The 24,954-nt window shown below is 39.4% G+C and overlaps 1 pseudogene; it reads left to right on the forward strand.

The window, feature by feature from the left end:
• The window catches only part of LOC131323807 (THO complex subunit 2-like), a 71,643-nt pseudogene that overhangs the window by 6,805 nt on the left and 39,884 nt on the right, over nt 1–24,954 (forward strand).

A 24,954-nucleotide genomic window follows, 5' to 3' on the forward strand; every position in this document is an offset into this window, starting at 1 on the left:
TTTTGTGTGTGTGTGTGTGTGTGTGTGGGGGGGGGGGGGGGGGGGGGGGGGTGGGGGGGGGGGGCGGGGGCGGGGAGGCCGGTGGAGTATTTCCATGGAAAGAGAATAAGCGGTGCTACTGGTGAATTCAATCACAGACACAGTCACATCTGGTTTATCCATTTAAGGGGTAGCAAGCAGCCGATGGAGAACTGGAGATCCAAAGATGGCAACGTGGAATTCCAGCCACCATTAGACCATGCGCCAATGACCTTAAGCTTGTTCTCTATCAAAGTAGAAGGGTCCTCAATCAACTTGGAAAGTGGCCAAGTCCAACCTGTCCAATTTCCAACCAGGGGATTGTTCTTACCATCCGTCAGGGCTTGTGTTTGCCCTAATATCTTTGTTCCAAAGATCAGCGTACTTGGTAATTCTTCTCCAAATAGAGGAGTGTGTAGAAGGAAATCAATTTCTAATTGAATAAAGTTGTCATATTTGCCTTTCAAAACCCAAGCGCACGCGTGTTGTCTTCCTGGTGAACCCTCCAGTTGACCTTAATCACATTACACTCTGTAATCAGCTGAGGAGATCAATTTCTAGGTTTTGTTTCCATTAGCCCAGCCCTCCACATCAAAGTTTCTTGTGATCATGAGTGGTAGTCTACAAGAAATCACTGTTGATCTTATCCAGCTGGTCATGGATTTGGGGAGAGCATTCCATTTCATCACATAGGAGCTTTGATCAAGGTTCCTAACAGAAATAGGGGCATTTTTCTCTTCCACCTTTATAAACTACAAACTTTGAAAATGATCTAGTCAAAGGTTTAGTCTCTCATTATGAATAGAACAAAGTAGGTTAGTAGCTAAATCTCAGGGACAGGAATTGTAAAGCATTTGCAGAATAAATTCTTGATAGAGGCATTACCAAAAAGGATATTGTCATCTGCAAAAAGAGTTTTGGGTTTCTGCAGAACATTCGTGAAACCATCCTTTTGGATCCGACGTAATCTACAAATCAGAGATAGGTGGGAAAGGGGTACATCTTGATATAACATTCTGCTTGGGTGTTTTTGAGAAAATTTGGATGTGGACATGGTCGGAAGAAATTATATTTTTATGGTGCTGCTTGTATGTTAGAAATGGTAGAGCATTGAGTTCTGTGTTCATTTCCTTGCATGCATGCCTAGTGGAAATTCACAGCATTTTTAAAAAGCCTAGAAGAGGCCCAAGGAGTCTGTTTTATTCAAGGAAGCATGTAAATGGTCGGGTACATGTTTGATACGGCAAAACCAAGAAAAAGCAGGATACTCTTGAAAATTCCATAAAAAATACTCTCACCGTCCTGCAATGTTGATTCCTTTTGGGAATTCCAACTTGTTAAGGGACCATTCAGTTAATGCTCTCCGATCTGAATTGAAAAGAATTTATTCCCATTGCGACTTTTGATTTTCAATTTTGTCTATATTGAAACAGTTAGGAAACTATATGACACTGTAAACAGATAGGGTATTATTTTTATAATTGGAAGAAATGCATTACATGCAACAGTTAGGAAACTATATGACAATGGTACTCAAATGACTTAGTTGATTATGTGAGCACGGATTCATTCAATCCTTGGTGAGTTGCACATAATCAAACAACTTAACTCTCTTTAATCTTTAAATGAGAAATAAAGAGCAGGTGTTGTTTTGATTCTACATGCTGTTCCTTCATACACTGAACAGCCTATTCAAATAAACTTGTACGTTGACATCCATAATTATAGCTAATGTGATCTGCAGAATAAGTTCTAAAGATCAGTTGTTTTTTGTTGTTGGACTTAAGGTGGTTGTGTTATTTATTTCAGGTCAGAGTGAATACTCGTTTGCTTTATCAGCAAACCAAATTTAACCTTCTTCGGGAAGAGAGCGAGGGCTATGCAAAGCTGGTATCATCATTCCATCTGATTTTTTTTTTTTTTTTTTTGTGGGTAAATTAGCTTGAAATTAAAAAAAGGTTAACTGAACGCCTACAAGGGGCATATCCCAGGAGGAAAAAAAAAGGAAAAGAAGAAGACTGAAAAAATTGCAGTAACCCATGCACAACCCGCATGGAGAGTAAGCGGAATAACAAAATTCCATATGTTTGATATCTTAACCCGTGGCACTATCTATCCAAGAGGAAAGATTGTACAACGGGAATGATACCTATGAAGTGATACGGGTAGTAGTTATTACATGAAACTAATTATTACCTATGAAGTGATACGAAGTTGTAATGGCTTGAACCTATTTGTTAGGATTGCATTTGTACTGGCTTAACTATGCAACTTTGTAAATGATTGTTAGGATTTGTGTACTTGAGACAAAGTAATGAGTATCTCCATGATAAGCTTGTAACTCTTGAATTAGTGCTTTTATTTGTTCAATATATCATTGTTTGTGAAATGAAACTTTCCTGTTGCCCCAGTGTGCGTTAATTTCTCAAACCGTTTTTTTGGCCCATGTTATCATGGATGATGCTTTTTGTTCATTGGGGGTTTGTTTATGTTTGCAATTATGTTGATAATTACACCCATCTTTCTAGATGCCATGATTAGTTTTGTACGAGATACTGGTTCAGCAGCAATGATGAAAACTGCATGTCTGACAATTCTCATATTACATTTTGCTGGTCAAAGTTTTTCTAGGTTTGTGTGACACGTCTTTGGGTTTTCTTGACTCAACTGCTACTTTCATCTTTTTATTCTGTTGGGTTGTGAGAAGAATGTTTTTGGACTAGGCGCTTCTAGGGGTGCGAGATATTTTCTACGTAGGCTACGCATGTATTGTCCCTTATGGAAGGTTCTTTCCCTTGGGTGTGTTTGAGCTTCACTTAATGTCGTCGTTTTGGTAATAGAATGCAGGCTTACTTCGAAAAGTCTCTTATTAGTTTTTTAAATGAAAATCGCAATTTTTTAAGAAAAATCTTGTTCTCTCTCTCTCTCTCTCTCTCTCTCTCTCCGTGCGCGCGCGCGTGTAGGTCTGTTTGTCCTTTTTTGGTGTATATTGCTTCACAAATTATGTGTGGCTTGGTCATTGCATGAGTGAGGTTTCAAAATGGGGAAATTACCGAAATCAAATGGGTTGGGCACCTCTTCATGATATTTCATTTGAAACATGGGTATTCTGACACCGAGGCAATTCCAAAATGGTCAATGGTCAAGACTATGTTTGGTTGGCCGCCTCTTTGTGATTTGTCATACAACAAATGGGGCTTTCCGTCTTTGTCATTTACTTGTGGTATACTTCTTGTATAATGGATCATTAATAACATTATTAACTATTAATCTTGTCTTTGTCAAAGAATTATGTTTTTTTCCATCTGATTTGTGTGTGAGTAGTTAATCCAACTTTCGGTTTGGTTGTATAAATTAAGTATTAAACTTTTGAGTCTGCAAAATCATACTTATGTTGACTCTGGATTTTTCAGGTATGCCATATTCTTTTTGATCGTCTTTCACCACTTAATCCGGCCGAACATATTCAAATTCGTAACGAATTATTCAGGTATATCTCAATTTGAATCATTAGTTAGACTGATTGAATATCATTAGTTTCTGTCTATGTTTTTCAATCTGATTGGATGTTTGATTTGCTGTATTTATCTGTCTGTAACCTTATGCTTTCATTAAAGTTCCGTCTTCCCACATCTATTTTTCTTATTGAAAGTCTGCGAGTATTTCATTTTCACCTTGTGTTGCACTTGTCCAGGCTCATTGAAAAGTCTCTCTCTTCAGCATATGAACTTGTCCGGCAAACTCATCTTTAGAACTTGGTGTTGCCTTCCGCAGCTGTTAGTGATTCAATAGAAACAAATTCATATGTAAAGAGATTTTTTGTTGACCTTCCGAAAGATCTTTTTGAGATGCTTTCATGTGCTGGACCTTATCTCTACCGCGATACGTTGCTGCTGCAGAAGGTGCATTATTTTGTAGTTCCATGAGTTGTATCATGGTTTTTAGAAGTTATAGCCCTTTTTGTGTGCTAAAAATGGTCTCTCTTTGATTTTTTGATCAGCAGGTATGTAGAGTATTGAAAGGCTATTACCTTTCTGCACTTAAGCGTGTCAGGTGTAGTGATGGATCTTTTGATCCTGAAAGTGGTTCTGGTGTAAACGGAACTCCTCGTCTGCATCTAAAGGAAGCCAAATTAAGGATTGAGGAGGCCCTGGGAACATGTTTGCTTCCTTCTTTGCAATTGACACCTGCAAATCCGGCGGTTGGGCAGGAGATATGGGAAGTTATGAATCTGCTTTCGTATGAGGTAGGCATTCCGTCATCGCGCTCGAAAACTTCTATTTGAGTCTCCATTGGGTATACATTGCTCAATGGCATTTGTCTTTTTAGGTGCGTTATCACTTGTATGGTGAGTGGGAAAAAGATGATGAAGCTTATTCCAATGGTTTTGGCTGCAAGGCAAACTGCAAAGGTGCAAAGGTAAATTATTTGTTTTTAGGAATTGATTAGTCTGGTCACTTTTTTTGGCGTTGTGGTTGAGAAGTATTGGTTGCTTTGCCCTGCTCTTTCAACAGTTAAACACGAGAAGGATCTTGAAACGGCTTGCAAAGGAAAACCTAAAGCAGCTGGGTCGAATGGTTGCTAAACTAGCTCATGCCAATCCAATGACAGTGCTACGAACAATTGTCCATCAGGTACTGTGTCAACATTTGATTAGCAGGCATTTATGATTTTTTCCCCTAAAAGTTATTTACTCCTGTTGTTCTCATCGCTATGTATTCTCGGGCTAGGGTACAATGATGGTCCCTAGACTTGTTTCCTAGCGTCAATTTGCTTCCTGTACATCAAATTGCGGTGCCGTCAGATTTAGCACATTGAGTCAATTTAAGAGTACGAATAGATTTTCAAAGTTGTAAAAAATTCATTACCCACTTTCTACATTCTAAAAAGGTCATGTAACATTTTAAATTTGAATGCCTAACTTCTTTTTAACAAAAAATAGTTTTGTTTACGTGTAAAAGGGATTAGTAGATGTAAATCTTCCTTTTGGCATTACGCTATGGGTTCACAAGATTTTTTCCTTATTGCAATGAGTTTCACTTGTCTTTAAGTGATGGAGACGTGTGTCCTTGAGTGTCCAAATTGTGCCTGATTCTAAAAGGCAAGATACTAGTGGACACTTTTTAATGAGTCCCGACACAGGTTGACTCATGTCAGCAGGTGCCAATGAGTCTCTATTCGGGTCGGCCATGAATACATCACCTTCTTGTAATTGTATGTGTTTCTTAGGCTAGTTCAAACGTTAGTCATAGGATTTGTTGATCATAGGAAGCTTTAATGAAGCAGATTTTCCTGGGAAAACATTGAAAACACTTTTTTTTAAGGAAAACTATATGGACTGGTATTTAGTTCCCTAGTGAAGCTTAATGCACTCTGCACAGAATGGACTTTGGTTTTATTTTGTGAAGAACATTGAATTGACTCAACTAGTGATTCTAAATAGTTTGTTTTTCACTCGCTCCATCCATTTTGTTTGCTCACTATCCCATTTTAGGATGTCTCAAGTTGTTTGCTTCCTTTGAAAAGTCACAAGTAAAAAGTGTGGATTTCCATAAACTAACCATCATAAATGACTGAAAGTAGTTTTAGAAGTTGAGAATAAAGGACAATATTGGAAATCTAGTCAAATTGTTTAAGCAGAGAAGCATTAATTGTGTTTCCTATTAAAAAGTGGAATTCTCCGTACAAAGCAAACTAAATGGGACAGAGAGAGAGTAGTTGTTTAGCACTCTCTAATGCAATGATGCCAACATTTTCACCGGATATGAAATCATTGGTGCTCGATCTAGTGTCACGTGAAAAGCAAATGCAAGAAAGTTATAGCTATATCACACATCAAAGGAGCGCAGGAAAATCTGCAATGTCCATAACATCCCCGGCTCCAGCCAACTTGCTTTTTCTTGAGGTTAATCTGTTGCGAATTGGGAGCATCCTAAATATTATATTCAAGAAAAAATGACCAATATTTTCGAAGTAGAGGTCAGTTGAAGTATGTTAAAATTACCAAGAATGTCATATTGCACTTGCACAAACCCACAACCGGATAATTTCTCGACAAAGAGAAGTTATAAGGAAATGGAAAAGACTAAAAATGAAGTGAATAAGCTTTGTTCTAAGGTTCCCTTGTAAATAGCAAAAAGTATAATAAGTCTATGATTGAAACTACTAACGATTAACATATTGGTATATAAACCTTTAAGTAATTTTCTACATGATCACCAATGTGCTTACAGCCAAAGGACAAGCGATGTACGTATACTCAGAATGTAGTACTACTTGCAAGTATCATGAAGGTACAATGTACCCAAAAAGAAAGAGTACATACAAGTGTCCCCAAAATGAAGCAAGAGATTAGAGCCAGTCTGACAAATTAAGGCCATCATCTTTAAGCTTCTCACGTCCAACTTGTGCCAAGCACTCAATCGCCATCATCTTTAAGCTTCTCATGTCCAACTTGTGCCAAGCGCTCAATCACAACGTACTCCAAAATATCATACTCAAGCTGCACTGAAAATTCAATTAGCCAAAGAAAAACAACCACCCAAAGCATCTATCCAATTAGTGTTGCAAACTTGCAATGCATCAAATATCTACCGAAGGGCTACACAAATAACTCAATGCGACTGAATCAACATAGGAAGATAAAGAAATGGGAGGTTTTTATTACATAGTTGTATTGTCCTTACCATATTATCCATAATATCAGTCATGTATATTTCACGCTAATGCTTTTCAGTCTTAATCGCAGAACCACTAATTTGAAATCATAGTGAAAAGGGGGAACATATTTGAATCAGTGATTGATGTTAACATTTTACTAGCGCTGAAGTGGCTTTCCCTTGTAACTTGTAAGATTATGCGGTCTAATATGCATTTTTTTGTAGTTATTTTTTTTTTTTAAATTTAAAGTGAGGATGTGAAAGTAGGGGAAAAAAAATTGGTTGGCTTGATAAATATGTTTTATTGTTTATGGTTCTATTAGCGAAAATTTACGTCATGCAAGGCATGAAGACTTGCCTACGATTTATTTTACCAAATTTCTGAATATTAAGTTTGATTTGTTTCTAAGAGAGAACAAATGAATTAAGTGAAAAAATTTATTTGTCTATGTTCCTTTCCTTTTCTCCTATCTTCTTGTGTGTTTATTGATGTGTGCGTGTTTTGTTTTTCTTTTATGCTTGAAGTCAATGCTTATGGGCCTTGCACCTAGTCAAAATATGTGAACACAATGTGCAGCCTAACAAAAAGTCACAATACTTCAATTTTGAACTTCATATGTCCTGTTTCCGTAAATGCTACACTTCGAAGTATGTGTTATTAGTTGATTACCTCTGTTTATCTCTCTAATCCTACGTTTAACCGCTTAGCTATGTGTTATAATGCTACACTTCGAAGTATATGTTATTAGTTGATTGCCATGGTTTATTTCTATAATCCTATCGTTTAACTGTTGAGCTATGTGGAAATTTTTATTTATTTTCCTAGTCGATTAAGTCACATCACACACACACACACACACACACAAGTGCATGTCCTTGTTCGGCACCCCGTCATTAGAGAGTTAGTTTCCTAATTGACTCTCCGATTGGTGCAGTAATTTAGTTTTCCAAATGTACCAATAATCACTGTAAGAAGAATTTGATGTAACAACAATCGGCTCCTTTGATTGTTGCCGTATTGATTGATGACATACTTTTCAGCTATGATTACGTTCTTGAAATTTGCTGTAGCCGTTGCCATTATTTGTAGGTGCAATAAATACCCATCAATGGAACTGAGAGGTCTTTTCCAGTGTCTCGTGAATCAGTTGAAGAAAGGGAATGGAATTGAGCTAGTTTTGCTACAGGTATTTTCAGACATGTTAAGTTATGCCTTTGTGATGTGTCTTCCAGGTCCCATTCTTAACACTTTGATCTTCTGTGATTGGAATAGGAACTTATCCAGCAAATGGCAAATGTCCAATACACAGAGAACATGATGGAGGAACAGCTAGATGCCATGGCAGGGAGTGACACTCTCTGATATCAGGCTACTTCTTTTGGGATAACTCGAAACAACAAGGTGCATTGAAAAGCTTTGAGTGTCAACTCTTTGATTTAAAATCTCAAGAAATTTTGGCAATTCAGTAGCTATTCGAGTTATTATGTTCGGAGAAAATAATCAGCTCCTATAATTTTACAATTCAAATGGTGTAATGCATACTGGTGCTTAATCTGAACACTTTTGACTTACCACATGAACCATCTTTGAAGGAAAGCGTGCTTGTTCATTCTTGTCATCAGATAATAGCAATCCTACTTTGCCACTATATGCTAGATAGCCTAGATTATGCAATTTTATTAAGACCTAGCTACTTTTTAGGGCGATATATGAACTTTGTCTGAAGTTGTATGCTTTTAGTACTCCCTTTAGACATTTTACATTTCGTATGTATATAGAGGTTTTTCTTCTAATTCTATAGGGAGGGCGGATATTAAATTTGTGCGGGGTTTGGGAGTACCCGAGTATTGGATGCTTCTATCTCCTTATTGCCTCCTTAAGGTCGAGGTCGAGGTCCTCTGTAGTAGTCGGTTCTTTAGAAGTGAGTGCCGCGTTGGGAATTGTTGGGTTCAGTTGGAGTATTAGAGAATCTTGGTTTGCTTATCCCTTCTCTGGATGACTAGTGGTGACGGGTTTTGGCTGAGGGGGCAGGTTGTTTTCTGGCGAGCCTTGGGGCTTGGATGAGGGAGTATTAGGCCTAATGGAATGGGCATGGTGTGCAGGGTGGGGCCTATGTCGGATGCTAACATCTCTGGTTCGAGCCTCTTCTTGGTGCCTTATTCCTCTGTAGTAGCTGTTCAGCCTTCCATTGATGCCGATTTGCTATGCTGCTGCTAGTCCTTAGTGATGGTTGTCATTTGGTCATTTCTGACCGTGACTATTTATTTTATTTCCTAGCCTGGCGGGATGTGCCAGGTAGTAGTTAGCTTTCATTATATTCTATTTGTAATACTACATATCATATCTTGTTGTACTATCCTTCCGATTAGATGGATAGTGCAACTGGGGTATGATCTCAACACACATGGCACTTTTGTTACATTACTTAATCTACCCTACTCTCCATGCGGGTTGTGCATGGATTATTGCACTTTTTTCAATCTTCTTTTTCCTTTTTCTTTTTCTCCTGGGGTGTGTCCCTTGTAGGTTGTACATTCGGTTAACCTTTTTTAATTTCAAGAAAATTTACCCAAAAAAAAAAAGAAAAAAAAGGGCAGATATTAAAAATTTAGAGCTCATAGGTGGGAATCTTATTCACTAATATGTTCTTTTTTGCCTTTTTCGACATTGATTGCTTTTTGCATGCTGAAAAGTTGTTTCTTTCTGCATTAGGAAACAAATATTTAAAACTTTTATCTATTTGACTCCTTTGCTTTTTGTTCAAGATTTTTTCCTACTAAATCCACTGCTGTCTGAGTGGGACGCTTAATTTGTCTTGAGACGTTAACATCTGTCGTTACAGGCATTGATCAAATCCACTAACAGACTAAGGGACTCATTGCTTCCAAAGGAGGATACAAAAATAGCTATTCCATTGCTGTTGCTTATTGCCCAACATCGTTCTGTGTAAGGTGTACATCTTGGTAGTCCTAAGTTTCTAAGAATGTTCCTTGAGCTTACACTGCTAATCACTAGAAGTCGTGGAAATGAAAGTATGCATCTTCCTAAATTTGAGTATGGGATGAGGAATCTTTATCTTGGCAATTAGTGTGTAGTTACTTCTATGGCCATTCGTAGATTAGATAGATGTGCCTAATTTCGGGTCAAATCTTCTACCTAAATCTGGATCCTTATTAGTTATATATAGGTTGATCAGGTAATGTGAAGTTGGATACCCTTTGTGTGATCCTATGTTACGTGGACTCGCCATTTTTGATGGAGTACCCGACCCGACCCGACCCGACCCGGGTGTGAGATTCGTATGGGATTCGGCTGAAAAAATCTGGACACATGAACTTTGTGCAGGTCTGGTTGACCAAGGAAGAAGAAGAAGAGAACAAGGGGGAGAAGAAGAAGAAAGGAAGAGGAAAGAGGAGTAGTACCTGGAGATGTAGGCGTGGAAGACGATTTTTGTGGAAGACGATCGTGGAAGCATGGCAAAAGTTCGGCGTGGAAGACGATCAAAGAAGAACGTGGCTGTTTTTTCTCCTTTTATGATTTAGGGTTTATTTTATCCTTTTGGGTTTTCAATTGGGCTTGTTAGGTTGTATAATGTACCTATTTATTCTTTTTGGGCCACTATTGGGCTATTTGGGCAATTAAGATGGTTCCATAATTTTTTATGGGCTTCTATTATCATTTTATCACAAAACAAAGAATCCATATACTTAAATTGCATAAATTTTTTATTATTTTACATATTAAATTTATAAAAAATAATAAATTAATTAAAAAAATAAATTCGACGAATCCCCGCTCCCGTATCCAAATTCGGATACATATCTCCGAATCCTCTATTTTCAACTTTGAGATGTCCGACCCTTAGATATGTACCCGAACCCGATTCCCGTACCCGAGTCCGAGTAACATAGGCGTGATCTTGTTGGCTGCCATGTAACTGATATTACATGTATGCTGTGAGCTTTTGGTAACATTTTCTGATTACTCTCGTCTACTGGGTTGTCATAAATGCAGATGCGCCATACATTATGATGGTTAGTGAGGAATTTGATAGATGCCATGGAACCCTTCTTCAATTTGTGGACTTCCTATGTAGTGCAGTTACGCAAGCAACATGTGCTCAGCTGATTCCACCTCTTAATGATCTTGTACACCTTTACCACCTCGATCCTGAGGTTCGTCTCTCCCTCTCCCTCTCCCTCTCCCTCTCTCTCTCTCTCTCTCTCTCTCTGTGTGGAGTATTTTCAACGAACTTTTCATGTCAGGATTTTGATTATATACGATGGTCTCACTATTTTTTTTTGGACTTGAGTTGTATTCTTATAACGTCTAGGGTTGTCCCCCATTGGCAGTTATCTTAAATTAGATAGGATTTTGTAACGTGCTCGCTTTCGTATAATTTTTTTCTCTCTGCTCCAGGTGGCTTTCTTAATCTACCAGCCTGTAATGAGGCTCTTCAAATGCCAGAGTAGTTCTGAAGTCTTCTGGCCTTTGGATAACGTTGAAGCTCCAAAAGAGTCCGAGTCATCTGGCAAATTGGTTCTGGATTTTCGTCCTTCTTGAAAGCCTATAACGTAATTACATGAGCTTATTCATTTTCAACTTTGTATATTGGTACATTTTGAGCTCGATAGGTCATAGGAGAACTTACATTCATATTTGTTGATAACAATGCTTTTATATATTTACCCAAAAAAAAAAAAAAACAATGCTTTTATATATAGATGATAGTATCTTTGTGTGTATAAGTATGGTTGAGACTCTGGGTTACCGTGAGTTTTTAACTTAGTTAACGGTATTATAGTATTCTTTGTAGTCCTGATTTCCAGCTTTTTATTATCCAATTTTGCCTGCTTTTGACATTTATATCTACTATGCAGGTGGTCGGATCTTCTTGATACTGTTAGTACAATGTTGCCTTTGAAAGCTTGGAACAGCCTCTCTCCAGACCTATATGCCACCTTTTGGAGTCTCACACTTTACGATCTTTATGTCCCCAAAAGCCGTTATGAGTCTGAAATTTCTAAGCAGCATGCAGCACTTAAAGCTCTGGAAGAACTCTCTGATAATTCGAGCTCAGCAAAAAGGAAGAAAGACAAGGAAAGGATTCAAGAATATTTGGATCGTCTTACTTTTGAACTCTAAAAGCATGAAGAAAATGTTGCGTCTGTTCGCAGGCGGCTTACTCATGAGAAGGATAAATGGTTGAGCTCGTCTAGATACCTTGAAGATGGAGTTCCTTCAGCGATGTATCTTTCCGCGCTGTACTTTCAGTATGCCTGATGCTGTTTCCTTGAATCTGCAAAGCACTTCAAGGAAAAAATCGATGATGAATATAGAGTTAACATGTATAATGAATCGAGCACCCTTTTGTTATCTTGCATTGTGAATCTTGGTCATCTATGTTTGTTTAGTACTTCTTACAATTACATTGAAAGTCCTATTAATTGACAAATAATTGTTTGGATCTTTTGCAAAGTGCGTGATGTGGAGCTATGTCTGTGAATGTATGTATCTATTGGTGTTGGCAATGGAAACTTTTATGCAAGCCTTAGATTTATTTTGCTGTCTGACTTTAAGCTGAAATGGGTGTATAGGATTCTGGATAATCTTCCAGTTGCTGTTCTGAGACCAAGGAGGGATGGCATTCAGTCAACCGGTTATGAACATGGTTTTCGTGTGGGGTTCAAAGGAAATTATGCAGGGGTGAGTTGTGAACTTGTGGTTGATCAGCTGTTACGTTGTGCTTGTGTTCTTCTGTGACTGATTTTTGTTCATATGCTCTTGCAGAGGAAAGAGGAGAAGTATTTTATAAACAACATGTTGCTATTTCTCTTAGCATGCGACTATATCTGGTGGGTTGGGGTCAGTCCTTTTAGTCTTAGCTTGGTGGTTCTGGTCTTATGGGTGAGTCTTGTTCTATACTTTTGTTAGTTTGTTTGAGTCTATTGTGTCCGTGTCCAGTTTTGTGTCCTTGTTGGTCGTTGTTGTTCACTGCTGCTGGATCATTGCTGGCTCCTTGGATGAGACTACCTTTATGGCTTAATCCTTTCATTTCTTTGAATTCCATAAACTGCAATCAATTTTTAGGAGGCGCTGTAACATTCTTTACTATAGTCTTTGCCATCTGGATTTATTATTGCATCTCAATTTTACAATTCGATCTGCAGGATGAAACCGAGAACCCTAACCTTATGGGATCAGTCCACTTTTTTTTTTTTGATCAATGATCAATTCACTGATCATGAAGGTCAGGCAATGGCTGACCTTGCAGGGCCATTCCCTGTCATTCTTGGTACAAGGATGAAAGTCAATACTTCCAATGGTAATTTTTTCCCAAAACACTCAATTGAAAACACGAGCTCCAAAAATGATTCAGAGTATCTTTCAGCTAATTATTAATTCCAAATATTAAGGTATCAAGCTAGCGACCAGAGGCTCTAGCACTTTTTGCTTCAATCCGCCGCTTCCCGATTGAAGTGCAGGTGTATGGAAAACTCAAGTGCCATTAGCAAGCTCCCGATTCATGACATGAACGGACAAGGCACAGCACCTCGCTGCCTCACACCAGGCGGGAAAGACATCATCAAAATCAACCAGCTTCCAACTATTGTCTCAGAGGTACACTTCTTCCCATGAACACACAACATTTGAACCTAGCTGCGAAAGAAATTAATCCTGCCATGCATTTAACTTATATATTCTTCTCTGAACATGACTTCAATACAGCAAGCACTGGATCCAACCTATCTGCAAAGTAACTGACATGGAGCAGAAGTTCTGGTACATGTCGTTCTCTAAATGCAACAGGGGAACAGATGCAACAGCCCATACTTTGTACTGCAAGGAAAGAGAGGAACCAGTGCCACAGTAAGTCCCCTTCAAAGTTCAAACACATGTTCAGAATAATCAATATCAAAACAGCTGTATAAAACGCATGTGTAACTTACTATTGAATCCCATGTCAATTTCTTAACAACTGCAGATTCAACGTAGAACTTACAGACAACACAGGCTCTATTGTTGCTACAGCATTTTCACCTGTCGCAAAGAACATGTTCAGAATCACAGCTCAATACCTAAAGGATAACATGGATGAGGACATGAGGTAATTCAATTTCCAGTTTGAAGTTACTTCCAAGTTACATGAATTTTTACAAAATCTAGGGTATACTATCCATTGCTGCAATGGAAAAGCTTTTTGAAGGCATTGAGTATGCTGTTCGCGTTTGGGCATTGAATTTTAGCCCCCGCGAGATGACACAGTTCGTGTTTTAACATACATGAGTATGACCTCATCAGCAACATCAAAACAGACAAATATATATATGGCGGGGGAGGGGCGGGGGGGTGGGGGAGGCGCTCTGGTATGGAGAGGAGAAAAAAACCGTTAGTACACACAAATATATATATATAGGGGTAATTTTGTAATTATACATTTTTCGGTTCGGGTAACAGTGAAACCATAACCGAACCGATACCCGTTCGGTTATCCAAGGCCTTAACCATACCTGTACCCACGGAGAAATTTTCGGTTATGGTTCGGGAAAAAACTTCGGTTATGCTCGGTTACCCATCGGTTTGGTTCGAATTGCCATCCCTAGATAGTTGGCCACAAGAGGCACTTGACTCTTATTCCTTCTTTGGGACAGTTCATTTGAATGTTTTTTTTTTTTTTGGGCTAAATTAGCTTGAAATTAAAAAGAAGTTAACCGAATGTACAGCCTACAAGGGGCATACCCCAGGAGGAAAAGAAAAAAGAAAACAAGAAGATTGAAAAAATTGCAGAATCTCATGCACAACCCACATGGAGAGTAAGGTAGAGTAAGCGAAATTACAAAAACCGTTGTTCTATCTATGAGGAAAGATAGAACAACGGGTGTGAACCTACGAAGTGATATGGGTAGTAATGATTGCAAGAAACCTAACTATTACCTGGCACATCCCGCCAAGCTAGGAAATGAAATAAAGAGTCACCATCAGAAACGACCATGTGATAGACCATCATTGAGAACTAGCAGCATCGTGGCAAATCGGCATAGGGGAAGCTGATCAGCTACTACAGCGGAACAAGGCACCAAGACGAGGCTCAACCAGAGAGGACGACATCCGACAGGGGGCCCCACCTTGCGCACCACACCCATTCCAACCAATCTAACTCCCTCATCTGAATTCCAAGCTTCACCAAAACAACCCACCCTAGCCTTAACCAACCACTACTAATCTCCAAAGATGGGTTAAGCAGGCCAAGAATCAAATACTCCGACCAACCCAGAAAAAACCTCAACATGGCACTCTCATCCAGAGAAACAGCTACTACAGAGGACCTTGAGCTTGAGGAGGCAGACAGATATAAATGCATCCAAACACGGGAACCCTCTAAACCCCGCTCGAAAGCCTAATCCACACAATCTACACAACCACAGCTGATTACCAAAGACTCGCCGCCCACCAAAAGAGAGACAGCAAAGGAGCCTCTAATCTGCCACCAGTAAAAGAACTGGCACATTTCGAGGCCACACTACACTGCAGGGGACTATAATCTGCTCCGTTCAAATAGTGAAAAACCACACATCTAATAAGAACAGACACAATCACACACATGTCACGCTAAGAGACTAACGGGCTCAGAGAAGCAAGAGCTCTTGGGTTTTGAAGATGCAGCACGATAAGGTGCACAGCAATGAGCCCTTAATGGCTTGAATGCCTAGAAACTAAACTGGGCTAGGACCAAACAACACCTGTTATGATCTTATTTCTGATTTTTTTGGCAAAACCAAACTACTGCATATACCCAAAACCGGCAACCCACCGGGACTAACTAGAACAAGAAGTAATGAAATATATCCAAATGATTAACCCGATCTCAGTCCAACAGATGATTGCCGAACGAGGTTTTCAATCTGGATCTACAAGTCTACGGAACTGAACTTAACGAAGATGATTGAGAACCGGGATTTACCTCTGTAAATCCAGAATCCGTTTGGAATTGACCCTAACACCGAGCCTATTTGAGCACTGAGCAGGAATTCTATCTGTAAATTCCACCAGATCTGACCAGCGCACCACCATTTCCGACGAGCAACTGTCCTTCGCCGTGCGTAGCTTCAGGACCAGAGCAGTGGGAATAATGGCTACGAAGCTGATACGTCAGAAATGGGATATGATCTCCGGAGACTCCTTTTGTCGTGAATAGGACCCACGAGCAAAGACTCTGGGTCATCTCCGTGAAACCCACGAACTGGGAAACCTCACCGTCCGTTCGAACCCTTCCGGCTAGGAGTGGATGCTCGGACACTCAGCTGTTGTGGGTTGGTGTAGGCCGATTCACCATGGCAGAGGTGAAGATCGGCATAAGAGAAATGGTGGGTTAATCGGCAGATCCCCTTTCTCTGATTAACCTATCGCCGGTTGAGGGAATCGGTCCATGGGATGGACTGAATAACGAATTTTTAATTTTTGATTCAGCCAATACAGGCTGTAGTCAACTGGAAACAAACAGCGCCACACCGATTCGTCCTGTTGCCATACCTTCGAATGGTACAGATTGAAGATGATCGGGGAAATCCTCTTTTACCCGTGACTGAAATTGGCTGAACAGAGTATACCTCCAGGCTGTCGTTCCCTGCAAACTGATTGTTTGAGGGGAGGTCCAAAAATGGAAGATTTGTGGTGGATTTCTGAAAGGAGGAGTGCATTCTCTCTCTATTTCTAGAGAGAGAAGCTCTCAACAGCCAACCTGTATGATTTTCATTTGAATGTTTGATCCTATGTGTTACAATATATATGATAACCCTTGATAATGTCAAGCTTTAACCGTTTGGAAGTTTGGTCAAGTGAATTATTGGAAAACAAAATAAATTGTGACGCCATCTTTTCTTTCGAATATTGTGGTTTTATTACCATTTGGAGTTTTCCTTTCTCTTGTAATTATCTGTACATTTTCCGGAAGTGATGGATTCCCTCTCATTAGTGTCCTTTGAGTGCAGCCTTTACATTCTGAAATTTAAGTGCCTCTTTAGAAAGAACTAAACTGGTTCCTCCAATCAACAACATGAATTGCTTTATCGTAATAGCAAATGCATGCTAAGATTACAAAGTACCGACTTTTGTTTTACAAAAGTTCCCAAAATTTGACTAGAATCAAACCCCATGAGGGGTTGCTTTGTTCCTTTAAGGAAAAAAAGGCAGTTTATGAAAGAGGACCTAAAACTTGGTCCATTTCACATTACCAAATGGGCACTGCATTGTAGAGCTGCCTAGAATGTTATGCTATCCAATGTTTTGAAAACCGGATCAGTAAGCGAACCGGAGAAACAACCGGGTGGATGGTTCACCGGTTCAACCGCGGTTGAACCGTTATAGAACCCTAAGAACCGTGATGTCATAATTATATATAAAATATATTATCAATATAGAAATAACTATAATAATAGTATAAAACAATATGTGGGTAAGAAAATGATTGTAATGAAGTATATTTCACGTTATTCAAAGTAAAAGAGGAGGGCTTACATTAGGCTATTATTTTCTTCAAAAGAGATGACATCTGTATAACATGGGTTGGAAATTTAGTCCCACATCGGAGGATATGAGTATAGAGAAGCACACTATCATCTATTTATGCTTAAGAAGGCAGAAACACATGCGCATGAGCAGAGGGCCACATGCCAGCTGTTCTCGGGATTGGTAGCATTTTGGATATGGTATTACTTCTTGGACAAAGAAATCATGGGTCTCATGACCGTTGCCCTGTTATGATCAGCGCTTATGTATGACAAGATAGCCTTTTAAGTTGAGTTTTGGTTAGATATATGGTCGCCTAATGAATTAAGTTTTCCTGATTTGTTACGGTTTAAAAATTCATGGTTGTGTGTTGGTCTGAGCAGCAACGGTATCTCATTGTTGGCACTTGGCACTCAATGATTACTTAGACTAGAACACGTTTTTGCTTGGACTTTAGAATGCATGGCATCATTCTCCTCCTCCATATACTCAAAAGTGTGTGCATGCTATTGGTTTGGAATGCAAGTGCCATTCATATAGTTCTGCATGCCTCTTTCAATCCAAACCCTTGGAGTTTAACAAGGTGCAAACTCGGGTTGAAACTTGCACTCCAGAAGTTTCTACATGCTATCGGTTTGGAAGTTTCTGCGTGCTAGGGTTTTCTAACACGCAAACTCGGGTTGAATAAAAAACATAAGTCAAAATTCCTCATTTTTGTAAGGCTTGGTTTGCTTATTCTTGCCTGTGCGTTTATACACTGCTTTGTACATTGCTAGGTGCTGGGATGTAATTGTGAACATTCTTGATTGGATTTGGTTTTTTGTCTGATGGTCAAATCTTGGATCCCAAAGTTCAAGATACCATCCAAATGCATCAAGTTGTTTCTGTTGTGATTCACTCTTAGCCCTTCAGGTTGTGTAAAGATCTCAGCCATTAACTGAGTGGGAAGGTAGATCTCAAGTGCATTTAAGAATGATACTTCATAGTTTGCTCTCTCTCTCTCTCTCTCTCTCTCTCTCTCTCCACATGAGCCAGATATCTGATTCTTCATCGTCCTTTGCTTCGCAGCAATCAACCCCCGGTCGCCTCAATCCTCCGCCATCAGTGCAGCTGTTAGCCAATAATGGAGGCTTTGATCTAGGGGTTCGATTATGGCCAATCCAAACATCTTGTTGAGAAAATTGCAGAATACCCGTTTTCTTTTTATGCAAACTTTTGGTTCATCATATATTTGGATTGATGCATGTGACTTATAGATTTTTCCTACAGGTTTTCTCATTCCTAAGTTAATAATGTCTTTCCTACTATTAAGTTCTTTTGACATTGAATTTGTTTCTTAATATCTCATCGGTGGTGGTGTTACTTGCTGTTATGTTTTTTCAAGGTTTCGCAATTTGTTAAAGTTCTTTGTTCAGGTTTTTTTGAATGCAAAATTCTTTTGGTTCATCATATATTTTGACTAACGCATGTAACTTAGTGATTTGGTCCTTCAAGTTTTGCCTTCATAGATGATTAAAAATTATAAAGGGTTTTCTCCTTCCTGAGTTAAGAATATCTTTCCTACTAATATTTTCTTTTGCTTTTGATTTGTTTTCCTAATATCTCATCAGTAGTGGATAGTGGTGTTAATTTCTTGCCCTCTTTTTTTTCAAGGTTCTGCAATTTGTTTAAACTCCATTCAGGTTTCTTCTATCTGCCACTATCTTTGTGTCTCATTCGGGTGTTGTTTTAGCTCCCACAGGAAAGTGGATGGTCACGAGTAATTTAAAATAGCGTGCGAAACTATTTTGATTTGCAAAGTTGGCCCTCTGAATGATTGAGGAGCTGACTTTGAAAATGTTAAACAACTTTGTATGTGATTATCCTTTAGGAGCTGACTTTTTTTTCATGGCATTAGTATGATGTTTGTGACTGTGTCTTAACATTTTACTTGGCTGGAGTTTCTTGCTGATGGTTTCGAATATGTGATGTTTTGTTTATGCCTTGGCTTAATTGTTTTATACTGACCAATGGGCCATTAATGATAAATTCTTGCTTTTAGGCTTGTCCCGAAATGCATTTATTTGGAAGTGCATCTTTTTTTACCTTTATTCCTTAGAATGCATTTCCATTCTAACTTGGTCACTTCAAACGTTTTACCTGCGGTGACCTTTGAGCAGCTACTAATTCTCAACTCAATTCAAAAGCCATGGACAACGATAGAAAAAACAAACGCATTTCTGTGAAGAAAGTACCATACCGGAATGACATTTTTTTGTAAAGGCTTCTCCTAATTTTGGTAGCATAGGCAATGTGAAGCCACACTTCTTTTTAATATTAGAGCGAGGATTGAGAATGTGAGTTTTGTTGAGTGAAGATTGAGAGTGCGAGTGTGGGATCTACTAGAGGATTATGTATCTAAGTGTACATGTATAGGAAAATGTTAAGTGCAAAGCGTGTGTTGTGTTTTTATTTATTTTTGATAAGCAAAATAATTTTATAAATCTCCAAATTTGAAAATTACAATATGTAAAAGGACATGGGCAAATGAAAAAAGTGTGTTATGTATTGAAAGAGTATGAAAATGCGTGGAAACATGTCGAAGCTGTATCAAAGTTTTGCATTTTGGTGGTTTTATAAAAAATTTCAGGTGCAGTAGCCCTCTATATTGAAATTCTAAATGCTCACACCAAATTTTAGGAGATTGCTCCTGGAAGTTGAAATTGGATTCATCAGTGTTAACATGTATATCCATATGATTGTTCAGATGTTCTTTGTTATATGTATTTGTGATTTGATTTACTTGTGGTGTGTGGGATTACAAAGGGAGAAGACACTGTTGAGCAGAGTGGAAAGTCATCGATGTTTATCGATACATCGATAAGTGTACTGGAGAGCGAAATGATGAGCTTGGTGGGTTCGACAAGGCCATATTGAGGTCGCAGCACGAGTGCCAGGTAAAATTTGGGGAAAGTGTTGGTTTTGTGGAGATTTGAGTAGTTCAATCTTGAATCTTTAATGTGTTTGAAGTAGTTCCGAAGAAACTAAACAAAAGTCAATTCAAGTATTCACATTGGCTGATATTGTAATTATTGGAGCAAAAGAAGTGATGTATCATAATGATTGTATTGGTTTTCTCGAAATGATAGATGTTTTGAGTTTGTTTCATGCGACTATTGTTTAGTTGATATCGTTGTGCATCTGTTTTTTGGTAGCTGAAATTGAACAAGAAGAGCAAGTATAACTTATCAGATGGGGAAGAAGACGAATTCGACAATCAAAATGGACTTCAAAGAAGGGATGATTATGAGGATGAAGTACCATTTGATGAGAAGGAAGATGTCGAAGCTCCTAATATTGAGAGTAAGTTCCTAGTTTCTGCTAAAAAACACGTTTGAATACTTCAAAGCTTGTGATAAAAAAAAAAGGAGTACTTCAAAGCTTAGTTTTTGTTTGTGGTTCTCAACCAAATAAATGGACAGCATTGAGTACATATGATCCCTAACATTTCACAAAGCACACTTTTTACTGAATTAGTGTTTTGAAACAGAGGAGGGAGAATGAGTCCTTTCTTTGACCTTCTCAATTTGTAATTCGAATGGGTTTATGTCAAAAGGGTGACTTGGTATGAGAGTAGTAGGTGTTTGACCGACTGAATATACGATTTATAAAGATAGACGCATTTTTCGTATGGTGTTTCGTATCTTTTGAAATCTACTCGTTAATGTTGCTGGAACCGATTTATCTTCCATTAAAATTCTAAGGGTCGCCATTTGATGATTTAGATTATTTATTTTGATGTTGAAGTAGATATTATTTAGTGCCACTGGGCACTGTGGTGCACAGGCCCCTCCGCCACCACACATTGGTGTGGGGCCTATACAATTTGTCTTGCGCCCCTCACCAATGTGGCGCGGGAGGGACCTTGAGCACCACATGGCTATTGAATAATTTTTTGTGTCGAAATTAACAGCTGAACTGAGTTTGCCATTGGGAAATGACTTGTATTGAATGGCTTGAGACCACTGGAGGCCGATGAACAAAGGGGAGGGTACAGAGATGGATACGGACGATAGTATAGACTCTGTCGTGGTCAATTAGAGAGTAAAGTATGCTCATTGCGTATTTACCAAATGTAGGTCTTCAAGGCTGTGTCAAACCATCCTAACATAGGGACCTTGGAAAGGAGGGAAGCCCACTGGTACGTTTTCTCCTCAAAGTAATTTAAGTGATATGTGGAGGCCTTTATCATAGAGTTGAGTCTGGTGTTAGGTATGATACGGGCTCGGGGCTCCCAAATGTCAAGAGGTGGTTGTTATATGTCTTGCGATTTATCAAATATCACATTCCTCCCTTGGTCCCCATCACGGTTCCTAGGCCCAACTAGTGTGGTGCAGCTAGGCTCAATGTGGTGTTCTTTAGTATGTAGACAGATAGGATTTACCATGGGCAGCATTTTCAATGGTGAGTCAAGGCTCGTCTCGAGTTCCACATAAAGGATAGGCTTTGGAAAAAAGCCTTGAGGCTTGAGGCATTTGAATTTGTCCCTCACTCTCTGAAAGCGTATGCCTTGTGTATGGGTATGGGGCCTTCACACAAGGTGCGTCTTTTGTGCATTTTTATGCATTTCATGTGAGATATATGCTTTTCAGAAGCACATGACCCATAGATCGTCACACTCTCACCTCTCTCAGCTTGTAAATCTTTGCTTGAAGTGAGAGTACATATTTGAGTATGTCTTTTTTTCACAGAAATTAGGGTATTTTGAGTATTGAATGTATATTGACACATATTTCTTGGCTTAGAGTTGCTTTTGATAATTTTACATCATATTGTTATCTCTCTCACTTTGTTTTACTTTTCAGTAACTATGTGTATTTTTTTTAGGGTAAATCAACTTGAAATTAAAAAGAGGCTAACCGAATATACAGCCTACAAGGGGCATGCTGCAGGAAGAAAATAAAGAAAATAAAATATAAAACAAAGAGAGCCTACGCCAAACAGCTACATAGGACTAGAAGAAAATGAAACATCTGTTTCCTATCCATCTAATAGAGAGATACGAAACAGATGGCAAAAAAATTACACGTAGTGCAACCTAACTAATAGAAAAAGAGCCATCATGACAATAGGAATATAATATTTCAAATGGTCCTTGGGAACCTCAAACTGAACTCCATGATCTTGGAATGTTCTTAAGAAACCAGAGCTTAATTCACAAACTGATCTTGGGAAACCACCATCTTGGACAGCATCCTTGTACCATCTTGGACAGCAACCTTGTAGCAAACCAATAGTAGCCACAATACAGTTCAGTTGTTGAACTGTACACAGCAGAAAACAGTAGTAGCAGCTGTAGGATATAGCATTTTGCAGTCTTAGAATATCCCATCTTGGCTTGAAACAGCAGCCATTACGGATTGTGACTTAAGTGCAGAGCATCAGAGTATCAGAGCAGCAGCTAACTGCTGTCGTTACAGCAGCAGACAATAGTAGCGGCAGAACACAGCAGCAACCATTACAGGCAGCCACTACACTGGTCAGCAACAGCCATACAGCAACTGGTAGCAAAATAGAGAAGTATGATACAGCTAGGGACAAGCCCCCTAGAAAAGCATACACATTCCAAGGGACAACCCCCTAAGGATAGGTAAAAAAAAATTAGTAAGCTACTATAAACAACTAGAACCATTCAAAGTAGCCAAACAAAATCTGAACATGCATGCAATGGAGGACCCAAGGATGGAAGGCCAATACAGAAAATAAGATGGCCACAACACAGCCAACATGCACAGCTGTTCGAACAGCCAACATACACAGCAGTAGCAGTAAATTTCAGCACATTGAAGTAACATTTTCTTGGGACACAAGAGGCCTGAGCACAAAAGCCTCAGGTATAAGCAAGCAATTAAGTAAGATAATGTATGCTGATGTAGCACTCTGTCCTCACTTTACTACTCCCTTGGAAAGCTCATAGCTCCCACCCTTCTTTTCTCTCATGTGCTAGGACAAGACTCCACCAACTCCCTTCCTAGTTCTCGCATTATGCCCCCACTACGTATTACCTCCTCTCTCAAAGGAATGACGAGGCACTAGCACATACCTCACAGGGTAAGCACACTATTTAAAGAGGGATCACACAGTATCTTCCAGAAGGTCCACCAAAGAATAAGATATATACCTGATACATAGAAGTAATAGAAGCTAGCCCTCCCAAAAGGCCTTCTTGCCTTTACTTTCTAGTGCCACCAGAGGTGGATTGCTGCAGTAGTTGCAGCTTGGTGACATGACCTTGGGAATCTGTGTATGAAATCTGGACAGGAGATGGCCTTGAGCTACTCATGTACAAACCAAAAAACTTGATAACTACCAATAAGCAATGGCAACAATCAAAAAAGTCAAATGATGATTAAGTTCCACTAATGTTCCATTCACGTGCAACCCACTCTGCTTGAAGTGGAGGCAAGGCTTGTAATGATAAAAGTCTTGCCATTACCATGGAGTAAATTTTGTGAGCAATTACCTCCGAGGTAGAAGATGAACCTTGAAATTTTCTCACATTCCTCTCAATCCAAACATGGTAGACAGTAGCTGTAAAGACTAGTTTTGTAATAACAGCTTGAAAGGATTTTCATTTTACTTTGGAAAGGAAAGTGACCCATTCAGGCCACGATATAGAGTGCCAAGTGACCTGAATTTTGGAAAGCATGGTGTTCCATACCTGCTATGTGAATGCACAGTTAAAGAAGAGATGGTTGTGACTTTTATTTCCCTGGCAAAAACTACACTGAGGGGAGAGGTTCATGCCAAACAGTATAAGTCTATTAGTAGTAGATAGCCTAGTCTTGATTGCCAGCCACACAATTGTTGGGAAGGAAGTTCTCAATTTATCCCACAGCGATGCAATTGAGAACTGACCATTAGGGGTGAGAGTCCATCTAATGTGATCTGCCTCCACCAATCTGGAGGGGATAAGAGGTGGTAAGGTCCTCTTTACCTCATTGAGCTCAAGAGTTTGTGTGATGGGAAATGCCCAGCTTGAGTTGTGGAGAATGTGAGATACTGCAGCATCCTTAGGACTGCCAGAATCAAGGGCAATTCTGGGGCCAAATTTTGCAATTAAAGGACCAAGTGGATGCCATTTTTTTAAAACTCAAATGGGTGTTCATTTGACCAGAACCGGAGCCGATGCTGCTCGATTGTGGTCATGGCCGTAGATGGCGGCTCGCCGAATTTAGCTTTGGCTAGCTGGAAGGGATATCATATACAAGTCAGATTTCGAGATCCGGTTTTCAAGTTTCGACTGGGTTTCTCAAAAACGCAAAATCTTCTGCAGTTCACCCCGTGATTCGACTTCCACAACAGGTTTCACTTAACCCAAGCATCTCGGACGGATGCTCTCCACACCAGCAGCGGAGTGCTTTGTGTAGCCATGGCAGCCAGCTGAACTGGTTCTTGACTGGGTTTCCCAGAAACCCAAATTTTTCATCAGATCTTGTGTCTTTACAGTCCTTCTATGAAGCGATCCACAACAAGTATGATTGTACACGGCTGACGGAGTCAATTACAGCCGCCAGAAATCTCAGATTCTACAGGTGGAATCCTGATTGACTGGAGTGTGTAAGGGTTTTCACTATCCGATTGGGACTGCCGCTGTTCTTTGTAGTTGGCACGTACGATTGAAGCTTGTCGGTATGGGTGCCAGTCGGCACCTGAACTTCCTAGCTCTAATCTCACCGTAACCTGCGCTTTCACCCACCAAAGTTGATGGGTCGGTGATGGTGATACATT

Source organism: Rhododendron vialii, chromosome 4a, assembly GCF_030253575.1.
Source record: "Rhododendron vialii isolate Sample 1 chromosome 4a, ASM3025357v1".
Lineage (NCBI taxonomy): Eukaryota > Viridiplantae > Streptophyta > Magnoliopsida > Ericales > Ericaceae > Rhododendron > Rhododendron vialii.